This window comes from Ambystoma mexicanum, unplaced genomic scaffold, assembly GCF_040938575.1.
Source record: "Ambystoma mexicanum isolate Mex_15411 unplaced genomic scaffold, UKY_AmexF1_1 Mex_scaf49, whole genome shotgun sequence".
NCBI classification, from domain to species: Eukaryota; Metazoa; Chordata; class Amphibia; order Caudata; family Ambystomatidae; genus Ambystoma; species Ambystoma mexicanum.
In genome coordinates this window covers 459,117-477,139 of record NW_027182465.1, presented here as the reverse complement: position 1 = coordinate 477,139, position 18,023 = coordinate 459,117, and the positions used below count along the sequence as shown (strand labels likewise).

The 18,023-nt window shown below is 46.9% G+C and overlaps 1 pseudogene; it reads right to left on the bottom strand.

Moving 5' to 3' along the window:
- Positions 1-15,391, bottom strand: part of LOC138560838 (zinc finger protein 850-like) — a 571,653-nt pseudogene extending 556,262 nt beyond the window's left edge.
- Positions 15,392-18,023: the final 2,632 nt, after the last annotated feature.

The following is an 18,023-nucleotide window of genomic DNA, read 5'->3' as shown; positions in this document are numbered from 1 at the left end:
GGACCAGGTAAGTGAAGAGCTGTCACTGAAGACCGTAATGCTAACCTGTTCTTTCTTGTCTTTATAGGTGTTGCTGAAGACTGGATTCAGGATGGTAAGCCTTTTTCCTTAGGCCCAGGATCAGAAGCAGAAGACACGATGAGCGTTCTGCTGCAGAGAATGCAGAATAACGCAAAGCAAGATTCATCCATCGGGTGTGGTTTAAATAGCCTCCTGTAGTGCTTAGGTCTCTCCTTCCACAGCCACGCCTAGGTAAGAAAAGAGTTCCTGCTTTCCAGAAGAGTTCCAGTGTTCTGAATCTAGGGAGTGGCTCCTGCCCCACCCAACAGGAAAAGTAGTTCCAAACAGAAGAGGATCAGAGGCTCAACTGGCAGGCAAGTAAGCAGCATGGTCTGCTGCAGGTAAGTCCACCCAAGCATTATGAGCCCGGCGCTTCCAGCGCTGGGACTGGGCATATTTATGAGCCTGGTGCCACTGGCGCCAGGAATGGGTCCAAAAGGTCTCAATTGGGACTGGTTGGCACTCGGAACCTGGGTTATGGATCTGCTTCCAAGGGAGTTGGGAAAACCCTGACCTTTTGGAAGCAGAGATCATGACAGTTGTGGCTAATACGATGTCTCTTCTGAGCAAACCCTTTCCCACATTGAGTGCACTCATAAGGTTTCTCACCTGTATGTGTTCTCTGGTGGATAGTAAGCTCTCCCTTTGTAGCAAACCCTTTCCCACATTCAATGCACTCATAAGGTTTCACACCTGTATGTGTTCTCTGGTGGCTAGTAAGCTCTCCCTTTGTAGCAAACCCTTTCCCACATTCAGTGCACTCATAAGGTTTATGTCCTGTATGTGTTCTCTGGTGGCTACTAAGAGCTCCCTTCTGAACAAACCCTTTCCCACATTCAACACACTCATAAGGTTTCTCACCTGTATGTGTTCTTCTCTGATGGGAAGTGTAGGGGAGCAATGGCCACGAGGCCCTCCTCACCTACAGCTTCCTCCCCAGGTGAGGACCATGACTCGGTGGGCGCCCCCTCATGCCACCCGGGCCCAGGTGGAGGAGGATTCACCCGCCGACGACATTGCCCACACGTACCCTGTCCGTGCATTTACCAAAAATTAAGTTAGGCCTAGACGCCATCTTGCATAGCAAACATGGTGTGAGTTCAGCACACTGTAACGAGGCCCCCACCTTTGGAGGGCCTTTCATGCATCTCTGCCGCCTCAGCAGCCCTGGCAGATCCGCTGCAAGCGCGTTCCCATGAGAAAGTCGGAGATGAGCTAAACCCGAGATGCCAACACGGCAACATTATATTAGTAACAATGTGATATTGCACCCCGTATGACCCGGACCGCAAGGCCGGGGTAACGGGGAAAAAAGCTGAAGCATCACTATCTGAAGAAGGTAGAAAATAATTCAAGTATTGGTATTAATGAACTACCTCTGTTTAAAATGTGAATAAACCATAAAAATGTAACGTTATATGATATCCCTCCAGGTCTGGACTAATGCTGCTATAACCACGGAGAAAGATGTTGACTAAACGTGTAACCTCTATTTTGTAAAAGTGTTTTTCAATAGTATGTAGAAACTTGAACTCATATATGTTTTTGAATCACCCAAAGCGGCGAGCATCAATCTCTGTAGGCCATAACCTAGATATCCCTCGTATAACGTCTAATGTACATACAATACGCACACAATGTAGTGAATATAATGTTAGGTAATGAAAAGGTACTGGAACCGACTGTATTAAAGAAATGTGTAACGAAATTGAAATATATATGTGTGTCTAAATAACGTCAAAATAAGGCAGAACAGTATAGAACTTCTGCATTCACTGATCAGCAACGCACGAGGAAAATACCTTTGTGGATATATGCAAGGCCATTCCCTCTCCCACCCCACCAAGCCTGCCAGATAAAAAAGCTAAGACTTGTGCCGCGCTCCCTCACCTCCCCCAACCAAGCTGGCGTTACTTCAGAGAGTCAGAGGCCCCGGCGCCGCAACCAAGGCCACAGCCCGCCACCTGTGTTATTTACAGCACGGTAATAAACCCACGGTTGAACCCACTGATCTACCAGCACCCTCTCATAAATCCCACGAACCCCCCAAGAATCCTGACCCCGCGCAAGGACGACCCCCATCATTGGGACAAGACACAGAGACCCATCTATATAATAACTTCTAACGCAGCCGACAGACATGTATCATTCGGCCCAGGCCCCAGAGCCCCGTCCCGCGACCTAAAATACCGGTCAATAGGACACAGGTAAATCTCACCCCAACCGACAACCACCAGACCTCTCACGAGGTGCATTCCTCATGTGTTGTGTTTATTTTATAAGATAAGCTGTTGAAGCGATTTATTAATGAACTTAAATGTCGTTTTCTGAATAACTACAGTGTGCATGGCCTAGGGCAAATGAGACAGGAAAGGTATTCGTCATTGTCACAGGCTGCCCCAGCACATCAACACCGCGCAGATGACCTCAAGCCGGCCTGCCAGGCCCAACCCAACCCACGAGGCTGACCAGTGACGTCGTCACGCCAAGACCAACCCCGCTGCAGCAACACCTATAGTTAGTCGACGCCACCCAATCCCAATTAACTTGTGCCCCCTATAGTGTTTAGGTGTTGATGACGTTTTTTGTATTAGAAATACGCCTGTCTTTGCTATTGTCAGACAGAGCGCTCTCGTAGGTTGCAGAGTTCTTTGCATGCCTTATTTTTGGATAAACTCCCACTTACGCTCACCCGCACTCTGTCTTGGCCTTATTCCCACTACGGGAGAGTCCCTTATTGTCTCTCATTGCGGGGAGGATCGTGCTGAATTGGGGGCGCTTCCTTTCAGTGGTGACCCCGATAGCGTGATATCTCCAAACTATTTTTCCTAACTCCTTCTTAACGACCCCCTTGTGGCACGAGAATCTCCGGTCGAGAAGGGATACGCACGGTGAGCCGTCTCCGGGAGGCCGCCCGCCAACGGCGACCGGCACAATAAGAAGTGCGCACTCAATGAGAAAGGGTACGGGATCCCGATTGGAAAAAAATCCCCTTTGAGTGCCGCTCGCCGGAGCCAGGGGCTGACCGTTGAGTTACCGGTGACGCCGCCTGGACGGACCCAGTTTCGGAGAGTATCGGTTCAAGACGGGCACGTGAGTACCGAGTGCGAGTGATCGTCAAGGGGAGAAGAAGGGGAATTGGGAATAAAAGAACGGGGACAGGTAGAGGAGAAGAATATCGGGGGTCTACTAAAGACGGGTCTTGAAACTTTCTTTATTCTTTCTTTGCATATGGCCATTAGGAGTAAGAAATAAGTGACGTGGTAGAAGTGACGGAAACCTAGCTCCGAAAGGGGGTGGAAGGCGGCGCCGCATAGTGCTATCTAGACTAGTACTGGGAATATATGAAGAAGTGAGAAATAAGTTATTGGTGTCTAGCAAAAGGAGACACCGGGAATATTTTTAGTGATTGTGCTCTCTCTCTCTATTTCTTTTTTTCCATTTCCACGGGGTAGGGGGTGAAAATGAGAAGGGTATAAAGTAGTTAGAACATCTTAAAAAGTGGGGACTCAGTAGTGGCACGTACAGACGTGAACACAGTAACCTTAGCAGGGAAACAGGGACAGCTGGCCAGGGAGGAAAGGGAGGAAAAAGACAAAAGTGTGAGTAGAAAGTATTGTGAAGGGTGCGCGCACCGTACGAGTGTTGGAGACGAACGGGTGGCCGCGAGGTGGTGCCAGAGAGTGTGGCCATAACCATTACTTGATCAATTGCAAGTGAGATTACATAAGAGTGCCTGGGAATGGGAAGGAGATGAGATATGGTGAGTGAGAAGAGATTTGCACAGTGAATAACAGTGGGTGATAATTTTGAGAGGTCCGCTCTTGTCTGTGCCATAAAGGTATACATACGCATATCTACACCTAATCAAAAGTAACGAAGGCGAACGCGGTAGCGCTAGCGATTTAGAGGATGGGGGCTGAAACTCCCTTGTCACACATTTGTAAGAGCTTGCCGGGATATGCTGAACGCATAAATAAATATCATGATCAATGGTTAACAGAATTGAAAGGGGAGGGGTTGCCCCAGATTTGGCCAGAAGGAGGGTCTTTTGACAAAAGCGTTCTTGATATGGTATGTACATGTATTCGCCTCAAGTATAAGGGGAAACAATGGCAGAATAGGAAGGAGATATTAGATCTCTGGAGATTGTTTGAGGAAGTACCCCCACCCAAAGCTCCAACACCAAATATTGATTTACCTTCCACCACAGATAATCCACTAATGATCCCGCGAGAGGAAAAGGAACAGCTAAGTACAGAACAACCGGCGGAGGTGATTAAGTTGTACCCAATATTACCTAAACCAGCCCCTGCAGCAGGATATAGCGACCCGATTTATGTGCCTCCCCCTTCGACCAGCACACCACAAAGACCAACTGCACCCCCACCATACGAAAACACCAGAGAGCGCGCCCAGGGAGGCACACAGAGGGTGGATATAGAGAAGTTAACGAGTGACTTAGAGTCGAGGCTTACAGTGGCAAGAGATGAACTCTCAAGAATAAAAGACATATGTGAACGCACAGCATGCGCCCCCACACAATCTGGACGCACGTCTAGAGCGTCGAGCGAAAATAGACAAATTGAGGAGGGATGGAAAAAGGGGGAAATACTGTTCAGGATTGAGGAAGAACCAACAAGAATAATAGAAGTGGGGACAGCAGAAGGAAGCATTGGTGATGTCTCACGAGAGAGAGGGATCAGAGAGGATTTGTTATGTGATGTCAGAGGAGGGGTGGATGAGAGTGATAGATTGAGCATGGCAGTAGGAGGAGAAGGCGAGGAGCTAGATGGTGCATGTTCACTGGGAACTATAGAAGACGAATGGATGGGACGACTACGAAATAGGGTGGGGAAGATGGCGTCATTGGAGTCAGCAGTGACTAAGGAAAAGGAAGCTGCAACGGCAAAAGGGAAATTACAACTCCCGTTACTCCACAGGGGGGGCGGGAGGCCAAACTATATACCGTGGGCTCAGATGGACAAGGCTAATTTAATGAAATTACTACCACAGCTGTCAGGAGGGGCAAGCAAGTGGATATATGCATTTGAGAAACATACCGCTGGTATACCACTGGCAGTAGGCGATGTGAAGAGCCTACTAGTGTCCGCAGTAGGGGATCAGGCAGACAGAGTATGGGCTAAAGCGGGTTTTCCAGCTGTAACTTTAGAGTGTGATCGCCATGATGGGGCGTCTTTTAACACCGTGCGAGCAAGGGTGTGGGACGCACTGCGGGAAACCTTCCCAGATACCCCTGATTTGCAGTCAGTAATGCAATGTACCATGAATGACGGGGAGGACGCTATGGATTACATTCTCCGGGTGCAGGAGATGTGGAGAGCGGAAACGGGTACGCCCTGGCACCAATCCACATCTCTATTTTATTTCATCATTAAGAGAGGGCTCCCAAAGGAAGTGCAAAAGGCACTAGATAAAATAGCAGGCGTTGAGGCAAAAGGCTGGCCGGAGATCCAAAGCATAATAGTACACCATTGTAAACGGATCAAAGAAAGAGAGAGGGAAGTAGCACAGAAAAGGTTGGCGGACGAGGCGAAGTTGGTGCAATCAAAATTGGTGAAGGTCGCAGCCGCGGTAGCGGGACTCCCACTCATACGGGAGGGAGAGGAAGGAGAGGAGGGGCAAATAGCAATACAAGGAAGAATAGCAGCGAATTGGGCAGGACAAGGGCAACGACAGTGGACAGAGCAGGAGCAGAACGGAGGTCCAACGTGGCAAGAGTGGGCCCCAAGAGGAGGAAGAGGTGGGTACAGGGGTCGAAGAGGAGGACAAGGGTATGGAGGAATGGGAGGAAATGGGTGGCAGGGTCCCAGAGGTCCACAGGGGAGCTGTTGGAATTGTGGGAGATGGGGGCATTACTCAAGAGAATGCAGGAGCAGACAAAACAACGGTTTCCAAGAGATAGAACAGTATGGACACCCCCATCCAGGAAGCCCCTACGGCCTCCCCATGGGACAATACCAGCAACCAGACAATGTAGTACAAAGGAGTAACGCACAACTACACGGACATCAGTACCGAACACAAACCAACCCACAGAATAATGACAATGTGCACTACACGCCTGGTAACACTTTCGCCACAGTAGCTAATGGGGCACCCGCCCCCGCACCTTACAGTGGAGTGTCAGTAGTTTCGGGGAACATTTTCGATCAAGGGGGGGCAATGAGACACCCCGCATAGGACAGCCCACAGAGAGCACTTGCGTGTCCAGTACTGTCTACGACCCACAATGCATCAGAGGAACCATTGATAGGAGCGCAGATAGGAGACAAGCAATTCATATTCATGGTGGATTCGGGAGCGGAGAAATCATGCATTAGAGAGGGCCGGTTCCCGTTATCTAATAGAACGTTAGAGACGCAGGGGTTCTCTGGGGCTGTAATTGAAGTTCCTTACACAGAGGTATTGGATGTGACAGTAGGGGGTAAAACAGTAAAAGCACCCTTACTATACTATGAAAACTCTCCCATCAACTTACTGGGGAGAGATCTCTTGAGCAAACTAAATATGACAATATCATTCACAGGGAGCGGCATCGTATGTTCAACGCCAGGCATATGCCCCCTCCGTATATTAGCAGTAATACACGGCCATACAATCATGAAAGAGATCAGAGGGGTACCAAGAAATGAGGAGATGTTTGTTGAAGGTATGAGAACATTGGCTCTCATAGTACCAGAACTAAAAAGGGTGGAGTGGAGGATCCCAGCAGAATTCCTTTTTCGTCCCATAGCAAGCCCTGACACTGCTCTTGGGGCAGTACTATCGTTGGATTTGCATGCAATACATGTATCAACAAACAGAATATGTGTGATTGGTATTGACATGGAAGGATGCGAGTGGCGGACAGTATTGTGTACAAATGCAAATATCCCGCTGAGAGAGCTCTCGGACGAGGAGCTATTTTCTGACACTGAGGGAGATGGTGAAATAGTGATGGAACTGGCAATGCCCTGCGACATTGTAGTTACAGCCAGACAAACTAAGGTTGAACTAATGGCGGTAGTAGGAGCACCGCACACATTTTTTGATGAAGACATGAGTTCAGTACCCACTAACTTATGGACTAATGGCCCCCACGATGTAGGGTTGCTGCATGAAGTTCAGCCTGTGGTGATAAAATTAAAACAGGGAGCAATACTACCCCGGGTGAAACAATATCCACTGTCGCGAGAAGCAGAAGAAGGGATCAGAGAGACAATCGATGCACTGCTAGCACAGGGTATAATAGTGCCCTCAAACTCCCCATGCAACACATGCATTTACCCAATCAAAAAGGCGAAGGGGGGTTCATGGAGGATGATACAAGATTTACGCCCACTGAACGATGTGGTAATGAAGGAGTTCCCTTTAGTCCCGAACCCGGCGACAATACTGTGCAACATTCCAAAAGTAGCATCACACTTCACAGTAATTGACTTAAAAAATGCATTTTTCTCGATTCCCTTAGCGGAAGAGAGCAGGTACTTGACAGCATTTACATTGGGAGGAAGGAGGTTCGAACACTGCAGACTACCACAAGGATATTGCGAGAGCCCAAGCATATTTAACAGGGTACTACATGAAGATCTGGGGAATTTGTCTGTAGAAAGCACAGTGATTCAGTATGTTGATGATTTATTGGTTTGTGCACAGGCTGAGGAAGAGTGCCGACAGGACTCGATAACACTTTTGACTTTATTGGCCAATAAAGGATACAAGGTGGACAAGGGGAAGTTACAGTACTGTCTGACAGAGGTCCTATACTTGGGTCAGCTGATATCAAAGGATGGCAAGCGAATTATACCAGACAGGGCACAGGCGATTAGAACAATTGGAGAGCCCAAAACAGTAAAAGAGATGCAGAAATTTCTGGGTATGTGTAACTATTGCCGAGCATGGATATTGGACTATGCGGCGTACACAAGGCCCTTGTTACAGGCACTGAAAGAAGCACAACAAGAACACAAACACATAGAATGGACAGAGGAGATGAACACAGCATTTAACTCACTAAAAGAGCTGATATCAAGCGCTCCAGTACTAGCAAATCCAGATTATGGGCGCGAATTCTTCTTATTTTCACACTGCAAAGGAACACTGATGACAGCAGTATTGACACAGAAAACATCTTTAGGGCACAAACCACTTGCTTACTATAGCGGCACCCTAGACGCAGTAATGCAAGGTCATTTCGCGTGCGAGCAATCCCTAGCTGCAGCCGCGTTCGCAATTGAAAAAAGTGCCACGATAGTGATGGGCTGCCCGGTGACACTGTTTGTGGAACACTCACTTTTTGCAATACTAGAGCGAACAAAGAGCACATTGACAACACAACGCGCCACAGCATATGAGATAATACTGTCCAGCGCTAACATCCATATAGTAAGATGTAAAACAGTGAACCCAGCCACATTCATCACAGAGGCATGCACCGTAGAGGACATGCAAAACCACAACTGCGCCACGTACACAGGTGACGAAAGTAAGGATCCAGTGATTTTTGAAAATGCCCTGACCGAGGGTGAGGTGTATTTTGTGGACGGGTCAGCATCAATCGACATGGAGACAGGAGAAAAGCATGTGGGTATGGCAGTGGTACGATTAGAGGAAGATGAATATGAGATACTAGTACAACACCGCCTCCCATCACACTATTCAGCGCAAGCAGCAGAACTAATAGCGCTAATAGAAGCATTGCATGCCGCCAAGGGGTGCGCAGTGACCATATATACAGACTCAGCATACATGACAACAACAGCTCACGGCGGGTTGGCCCGGTGGGGGCGGAGAGGGTTTCGGCGAGCAGACGGAACGCCAGTCCAGCATGCAGAATTATTGAAAGAACTGATTGAGGCCCTGCAAGACCCCACGGCAGTGGCCATCGTAAAATGTCAAGCTCATACCACAAATACAGATTTTATATCTTTGGGGAACGCGGCAGCAGACGCCGCTGCCAAAGCAGCTTCATATTTACAAAAAGGTGAAATAGGGGAGTACATGTTGCACCACACAGCAAGCCAAGAGGTCCCCACAGGATATAACATGATGTCCACACAGGAGATAATAGAGCTGCAAGAGGGAGCTAGTGCAGAGGAAAAATTGCTGTGGACTAAGAGAGGATGCAGCAAATCACCAACTGATTTATTGTGGCGACAAGAGAGTTCAGGAAAAGTGGTAATGCCAATTACGCTGCTAGAAATAGCATTTCAACAACTACACTTTCCCGCACACAACACAAAGAAACACATAATGGCAGAGATACAAGAAGATTGGTTTGCACCTTGCCTCCAGGAACACGTCACAAGGTTAGCTCTAGAATGCACGACATGTCAAATTTACAACTCAGGTATGACATTGCGTACACTAAGGGGTACGATACCAAAACCAAGTGGCCCGTTCAGAGAGCTCCACATTGATTATGTAGACATGGGAGAAAGGTGTAACGGGGCTCGATACATGATTGTGGTTGTATGTCCATTTTCGAGGTGGGTGGAGGCAGGCCCATGTGCCCGCCCTGACGCGAAGGGCGCCGCGAAGTTCCTAGTGCGAGAAGTGTTTCCGCGCTGGGGAATTTGCGACGTTATTCGCTCAGATAACGGGACGCATTTTGTTAATGAATTATTTAAAGAAGTGACTACATTATTGGGAATAAAGCACAAATTATGTTCGATTTATCATCCTCAAAGTAATGGCGTCGTGGAAAAGATAAATGGCCTGTTAAAAAGCAGATTATCAAAACTTTGTTTTTCCCTTAAAAAGACTTGGATGTACTGCCTGCCTTTGGCCTTGTTTGAACTACGAAACCAGCCAAGTAAGGACCACCATTTGTCCCCGCACGAGATCGTCACGGGAAGAAGAATGCACACAGCGCATTCGCCTCTCCGTGAGCGTTCTGATGCACACAGAAGCGCAGCTATATTGGGGGAGGAGTTCACAGAATACCTGCGAAAACTGACACGGGCAGCGCGCGTAATTGCAAAGCAACTAGCCCCCCCCTCGACAAGAGAGGAGGGGAACGCGACTGAACCAAACAGGCTGCCTGAAAAACCACTACAGCTAATGCCTGGTGACCTTATATATGTCAGAAGTTTTGTGCGGAGGTGGAATGCACCACGTTTCCATGGCCCCTATGAGGTAGTGTTTTGTACGCCCACAGCAGTAAAGGTGAAGGGCCTGCGATATTGGGTGCATTTGACAGACGTACGTAAAGCTTACAGCGCTGCGGAGAGTGAGGTACAGGACGAGGCACAGGCAACAGCGGACGATGAAGTTGTGCGGAATGAATGATTGGAATTTTGTGTGCATTATGAGATGAACAGTGAACACAATTAGCGCACAACAAATGTCCTGGACTAAAAGATGTACATATGTATATGCAAATTTTCTTTTTATTACAATTTTTGAAAGTTTTGCGTGGGGTTCTTTTTTCCTCTCCTGTGCTCTTTAAGATGTTTTTTTTTATTATTGTTGTTTTTAAACTGTCATGTTTTTTATTATTTATATATATATATATAAAGTAAGGAACGAATAATGATGATTGAAAGGCTACCTTGTCTGTCAACACACCCCCTCCCTCACCTAACCCTATATTTTATCACCGAAACGTTACAACGTGGAAATGTTTACATGTTTGTATTTAATAAACTCTTGTGTCTCAAACAGGATTTATCATGGCATCGAATGGGCAGCCTGCAACTAATAGATATGTTAGATTTAGAGAAATGTTAGTGGCTAGGTTAACATATTCATTTGAATGTGGTTTATCAATGTGTGCTATCGTGTTCTTCATCTCGATGTTTTGTCTAGTATTACACTGGGTTATAGCGTTCATCTCTACCGAGATGAACGAGGGGGGAGGGGGGAACAACACCACCCTTGCCCCTGGAACGAAAACAATTCCGACTGTAGGTATCAAAGAAGGTGATTTTTTGATCTGGGATGGATCACACTTTGTGTGGGGATACTATACTACACCACCCACTGCTGTCCTGTCACAATCAAGAACCAAAAATGTAAATAATGACACAATGTCCCAACCTGGAACATACAACAACCGCACGATCCCTCCCGCCCCAACTTCAAACAACGATCTCTTGTTTATTAAGGAGGATGGAAAAGTGATTATGATGACAGAACACAAGTCCCTATATGAAGAATTAGAAAAGGGGGGTGGGAAGGAGGAAGGGGGGCCTGGTTCTTCACCTACTATAACGAAAAGGTACAGAAGAAGGGAGAAAAGTAGACGGAGAAGAGAGACTGGTGGACAGGGGTATAATGAGTATTATGGGCTAGGGTTAGACAAAATGGAAGACCCACGACACCCTCACCAAGCAAATAAATGGTATGCAGATATGAGCACAACAGCCAAACAGACAACCAATGAGAGCTGCTATGTCTGCTCGCTTATCCCCCATGCATCAGGCACACCTAAAGTATTGTTGCCACGAGAATTGCCCATTGTGGATGCCCAATGTCTCCTTCATCTCACGCTGTGTAGAATAAAGAACACTTTTCAAGCACACGATGTCTCTTTCAGAATGCTACAGAACAACAAAACGTGCTATTCGCAAGCGTCTGGAGTGATCTGTCTTAAAGAACCTTTCTTTGCAATACAAGGGACACTGTTTTCCGAAAACAAATGGAAAGACGAAGAAGTGCTGTGCAAGGCAGAAGCACTGAAAGGTGTCCAACCGGACAAGTTGCGGTGGATGGAAAGAACGTGCTTGCCAATATGGAAAGAACACATCCCTAAACTAACATGGGTAACAGCGATGGAGAAACCCTTCAAGCTACAAAGTGAAATACAAAACGAACTATGTTTCAAGGGAGAAGGAAAAATGGCAATGGGAACGAACAAGAATTGTAACAAAACTCTCACCATCCCAGATATGAAAAAAGGAACAGCAGCACTAATGGACACATACTGGGTATGCGGAAACAAGGCGTACCTGCACCTTCCCCAATCATGGAGTGGTAGCTGTTCAATGGCCACCTTGCATTCAACACTAATGGTGATTCCAGAAAGCCACATTGACAGAAGTAACATGATGAAAGGAGGCTTGAACCAGGATGTAGCTTCTCCAACTACACAAGGGCACCTTTATGTCCTGTCCTCCGGAGGGAAAGGAGAAGAGCTCTCAAGGAACAAGCGAGCCTCAAACTACATATCGCAAGCATCATCTGATTTATTGGCACAGATCCCAGACAGGTATCGCCTGTTCAGCTCCGTGGAAACATTCTTTGCCTCTCTGGTATCAAGTGTCCAAGCACGAGCAAATGCAAAATGGCTCCAGATCACACGGTGGGAACTGATCCAGTTGGCCAATGACACTGAAGAAGGGTTCAACATAATAAAGGTGGAACTACGAGCTCTGCGACTAATGACCATGCAGAACAGGTATGTTCTAGACCTGTTAACAGCAATCGATGGAGGTGTTTGCCGAAAAATAGGAAGTGCGTGCTGCACGTTCGTACCTTCTGAAGACGCAGAAAATGGGTCCCTGTCCCACGTTATTGAAGCAGTACATAACCTGGGCGAGAAGATGAAAATGGAAGGTGGAGCTGAGGATAGCTCGTGGTTCGACAATATCTTCTCTTGGGTTCCCTCATGGCTTGGAGTGACAATGAAGTTCCTGATACCAATAGTGGTGATCATCCTTGTGATGTTCTGCCTGTGCCAGGTGGGCCTCCGGTGTTGTGCTAACGCAGTTCCTAACGGTGCAATGATGATGGTGACAATGGGCAACTCCGGTGGTACAATTAAAGCAACACAAGAAGTACATGTGCAGACAGGAGCAGATAACACCCCCAGGTACCAGTTAGTGCCTATGTGCCGTGATAAGTACATAGTAGATAAACTATGGCACACCACTATCAAAGAACCACGAGACGTAGAACTGGAATGGTATGAGGAGGTCTGGGTAGATCTGGAAGAAACTGGCGACTGTATATATTTAACATGTACACCAGACGAGTATGCTAGGAGAGGTGAGAGTTTAAGGGGGGTGTGCAGAGCATGGATGCCTATAAAAGGAACCCCTGCATGGGATGACGCAGTGATAGAGGAACAAGAATGTAGAAGATTGGAAGAGCTAAAGAATTCGTTACTTTAAGTAACGAAAGGGGGGAAATGTAGGGGAGCAATGGCCACGAGGCCCTCCTCACCTACAGCTTCCTCCCCAGGTGAGGACCATGACTCGGTGGGCGCCCCCTCATGCCACCCGGGCCCAGGTGGAGGAGGATTCACCCGCCGACGACATTGCCCACACGTACCCTGTCCGTGCATTTACCAAAAATTAAGTTAGGCCTAGACGCCATCTTGCATAGCAAACATGGTGTGAGTTCAGCACACTGTAACGAGGCCCCCACCTTTGGAGGGCCTTTCATGCATCTCTGCCGCCTCAGCAGCCCTGGCAGATCCGCTGCAAGCGCGTTCCCATGAGAAAGTCGGAGATGAGCTAAACCCGAGATGCCAACACGGCAACATTATATTAGTAACAATGTGATATTGCACCCCGTATGACCCGGACCGCAAGGCCGGGGTAACGGGGAAAAAAGCTGAAGCATCACTATCTGAAGAAGGTAGAAAATAATTCAAGTATTGGTATTAATGAACTACCTCTGTTTAAAATGTGAATAAACCATAAAAATGTAACGTTATATGATATCCCTCCAGGTCTGGACTAATGCTGCTATAACCACGGAGAAAGATGTTGACTAAACGTGTAACCTCTATTTTGTAAAAGTGTTTTTCAATAGTATGTAGAAACTTGAACTCATATATGTTTTTGAATCACCCAAAGCGGCGAGCATCAATCTCTGTAGGCCATAACCTAGATATCCCTCGTATAACGTCTAATGTACATACAATACGCACACAATGTAGTGAATATAATGTTAGGTAATGAAAAGGTACTGGAACCGACTGTATTAAAGAAATGTGTAACGAAATTGAAATATATATGTGTGTCTAAATAACGTCAAAATAAGGCAGAACAGTATAGAACTTCTGCATTCACTGATCAGCAACGCACGAGGAAAATACCTTTGTGGATATATGCAAGGCCATTCCCTCTCCCACCCCACCAAGCCTGCCAGATAAAAAAGCTAAGACTTGTGCCGCGCTCCCTCACCTCCCCCAACCAAGCTGGCGTTACTTCAGAGAGTCAGAGGCCCCGGCGCCGCAACCAAGGCCACAGCCCGCCACCTGTGTTATTTACAGCACGGTAATAAACCCACGGTTGAACCCACTGATCTACCAGCACCCTCTCATAAATCCCACGAACCCCCCAAGAATCCTGACCCCGCGCAAGGACGACCCCCATCATTGGGACAAGACACAGAGACCCATCTATATAATAACTTCTAACGCAGCCGACAGACATGTATCATTCGGCCCAGGCCCCAGAGCCCCGTCCCGCGACCTAAAATACCGGTCAATAGGACACAGGTAAATCTCACCCCAACCGACAACCACCAGACCTCTCACGAGGTGCATTCCTCATGTGTTGTGTTTATTTTATAAGATAAGCTGTTGAAGCGATTTATTAATGAACTTAAATGTCGTTTTCTGAATAACTACAGTGTGCATGGCCTAGGGCAAATGAGACAGGAAAGGTATTCGTCATTGTCACAGGCTGCCCCAGCACATCAACACCGCGCAGATGACCTCAAGCCGGCCTGCCAGGCCCAACCCAACCCACGAGGCTGACCAGTGACGTCGTCACGCCAAGACCAACCCCGCTGCAGCAACACCTATAGTTAGTCGACGCCACCCAATCCCAATTAACTTGTGCCCCCTATAGTGTTTAGGTGTTGATGACGTTTTTTGTATTAGAAATACGCCTGTCTTTGCTATTGTCAGACAGAGCGCTCTCGTAGGTTGCAGAGTTCTTTGCATGCCTTATTTTTGGATAAACTCCCACTTACGCTCACCCGCACTCTGTCTTGGCCTTATTCCCACTACGGGAGAGTCCCTTATTGTCTCTCATTGCGGGGAGGATCGTGCTGAATTGGGGGCGCTTCCTTTCAGAAGTAAGATCTTCCTTTCTTGCAAACCCTTTCCCACATTCACTGCACTCATAAAGTTTCTCTCCTGTATGTGTGCTGTGGTGGCTAATAAGATGTCTCTCTGAACAAACACTTTCCCACAGTCAGTGCACTCATAAGGTTTCCTACCTGTATGTGTTTTCTGGTGGATAGTAAGCTCTCCCTTCTCAGAAAACGCTTTCCCACATTCACTGCACTCATGTTGGTGGCTGATAACTGTATCATGCAAATGGGCGCCATTCTCAATGTTAGTGCATTGATAAGGTTTTTCACTCATGTCCTCATGTGGGCAAGAAGTATGTTCTTGAGATGGCAATTGTTCCCACATTTCTGCACGAGTAAAGTTTCTGGCCAGTTTATTTTGTCAGGTGCCTTGAATTAAGGAGCCTTTTCACTGAACCATTTCCCAAATTCAGAGCACAGATGAGAAATGCTTTTCTTACTGCACATAACACATTGTAATTTTCATGCTAGATATACCTCTCCCCCAGGATTTACAGAATGAACACGCTTAGTTACAGGATGTTACCACGAAGGGGGTCGCATTGACAGAAGCTGTCATGTATCCAACAGGCTTCTCAAGCTCAGTTCCTGAATACTCTGAAAAGACAACTGGACCCCAAACTGGCACACTTCTAAGATGCTTGGAAATTGTATATTCTAACAATGAAGCTTTTCACTGCATTAGTCCAGAAAATCAAACAATCACTGTTGCATTTCTGGGGCATCCGTCACCTATTAACATAAAAGGAGATGCACAATATTAGTTTCAAAACATTCACAATCGCAGGCAGCACATGTAATAAGACTCTACTCAGTAGCAGTGATGTGAACTCACGTAGTAACTTATATGACTTTGAAGTGCCATCTATTGGGGAAAGGCATCCTAATAGGTGGCAGAGAAGTGCTGCTCCAATGGGAACATTTAATGGGACTGAGGTAACATGCAGCAAGAATACTGCAATTCATTTTTATTTAGAAAATGTTAGCATCCAAAACATTAGGAGAAAAACAATTTAAAATGGATATTGTAATCATCAGGAACATGCATATATGTTCTACCGTTTTATTGATTCAGAAATGACTAAATGAGTACATGGAAGCTCCCAATATAAATATACAAATGATCATGGCCAGAGTTTGCCACCAATCGGACACCTGTTGACCAGTTAATTAGGTAGCCACTGATGATGTGCATTGGCCCAAACACTAATAATCTAACCAACAGCACCATCGAGCAGACAAGGAAAGCATTGTGATTTAAAAAGTAAAGTGCCAATCTCTTCCCACAGTGGGAATCGCACAGGCCACACTGGCACTACATTCAAACATGAACTTTAAACCTAACCCATCCATCTCCCCCAGGAGTGACAGAAAGAACAAGCTTGTGTCAGAGACCAATAGAATGACATTTCTGGCAATAAAGTGTATGAGAGACTACCCTATATCACCCCATCAGTCCTCTTAATTGTTTATACAAATGCCCCATTGCCAGGTACTGAATTTTATTGGACAGTGGGTTACCACTTCTGTTTCCCTGATCAAAATACCACTGTGTAATTTTCAGGAGGGGGTACACATTCTGTGCTATTGCTAAGGAATGGGTGTAAATTGGTCTGTTACTGTTACGCTCACCTGGTATCCACAGGGACGCCACCCAGCCCTGGTTGGATGATTTGCACTCTCAAACCCTCTCCCGGTCCCTTGGATATGGCTCTGGTTAAAGATGGGTCTGCAATATAGGAGAGCTGGATTCAATACCAGATTGTCTTTATGTTTTCCCACCTCCCTTGGTCTCAACTCCTTCCTTCCCCTTGGGCCTTCTCCTCACCTTAATATTGTAAAAGATGGATTCTCCATCCTGCTCCTCGTGGCAGGGGCGCGTAGATGTGGGGGCAAGCAGCGACCAAGTTCCTTCACTGGTGCAAGCCCCCCTGTGGGAATCCAGGCCTGCTGCGACTCTGTAGGTTTGCTGCTTTACAGTCTTTATATGCAGTTCGTATGTTCCTCTTAGTTCGAATAATAATGTCTTGATTCTTTCCTTTTAGGTATGGAAAGGTGTTGTCATGCAGTTTGAAGATGAGCATGGGCCGGTAGGTGAAAGCGCGGTGTGCGCGATGCTGTCCGGTGAGTAATGCGCGATGCGTGGCGCTGTTTCGCCTTTTATATTGCTAACCTGTGTCTTTTCGCTCCTTGCAGGTTGCGATGTTCCTTGCCGAGCGCCGTAATGTTCCAGCAATAATACTGACCAGGAGATGACTACCCAGGTCAGAATTATGTGGCTTTCTTCATTCGTGAGGAAACGTGAGTAAACGCTTACTAATGCTGTCTTTCTCCTCTTTCCAGGTTATGGTATTCCAGGATGCATGCGGTGCCGGATGATGGAGTTTGTACCTTCAGGTGAGTGGAACTGAAGTCAGCGATGGATTGAAGACAGGATACTGTTCCAGGTAAGTTTCGTAGTGTTCTTTCTCTCTCTGCAGGTCCTTGGTTTCAGGTAAGCTGGCATCAAAGAACTGGACACAGTGAGCGTTACGCTGCCCACAGCAGAATAACGCAAAGCATGTTCTGTTGTTTGGGTGTGGTTTAAATAGTCTCAGGTAAAGTAGTCCAGGTAAAATAGTCCCAGGCCTGCCACACCCAAAGTAGTCCAGGTAAAGTAGTCCCAGGCTGCCACACCCAAAAGACTAGACCGCATAGCTCAGTTTCTTGTTACTGAGCTATGTGTGTGCCTCCATGTTGGCTGAAACCCCCCCTAGTTAAATAGCCTCAAGTAAATAGTCACATTCTAACGTTGGTCTTCATGATGGTTATGAGCCTGGCGCCAAGACTGACTCCAAGAGAGTCTTGGATGAGGTTTTAAGGCCTTTGACGTGGCCCTAACTGGAAGGCTGACTTGCCAGTGAGGG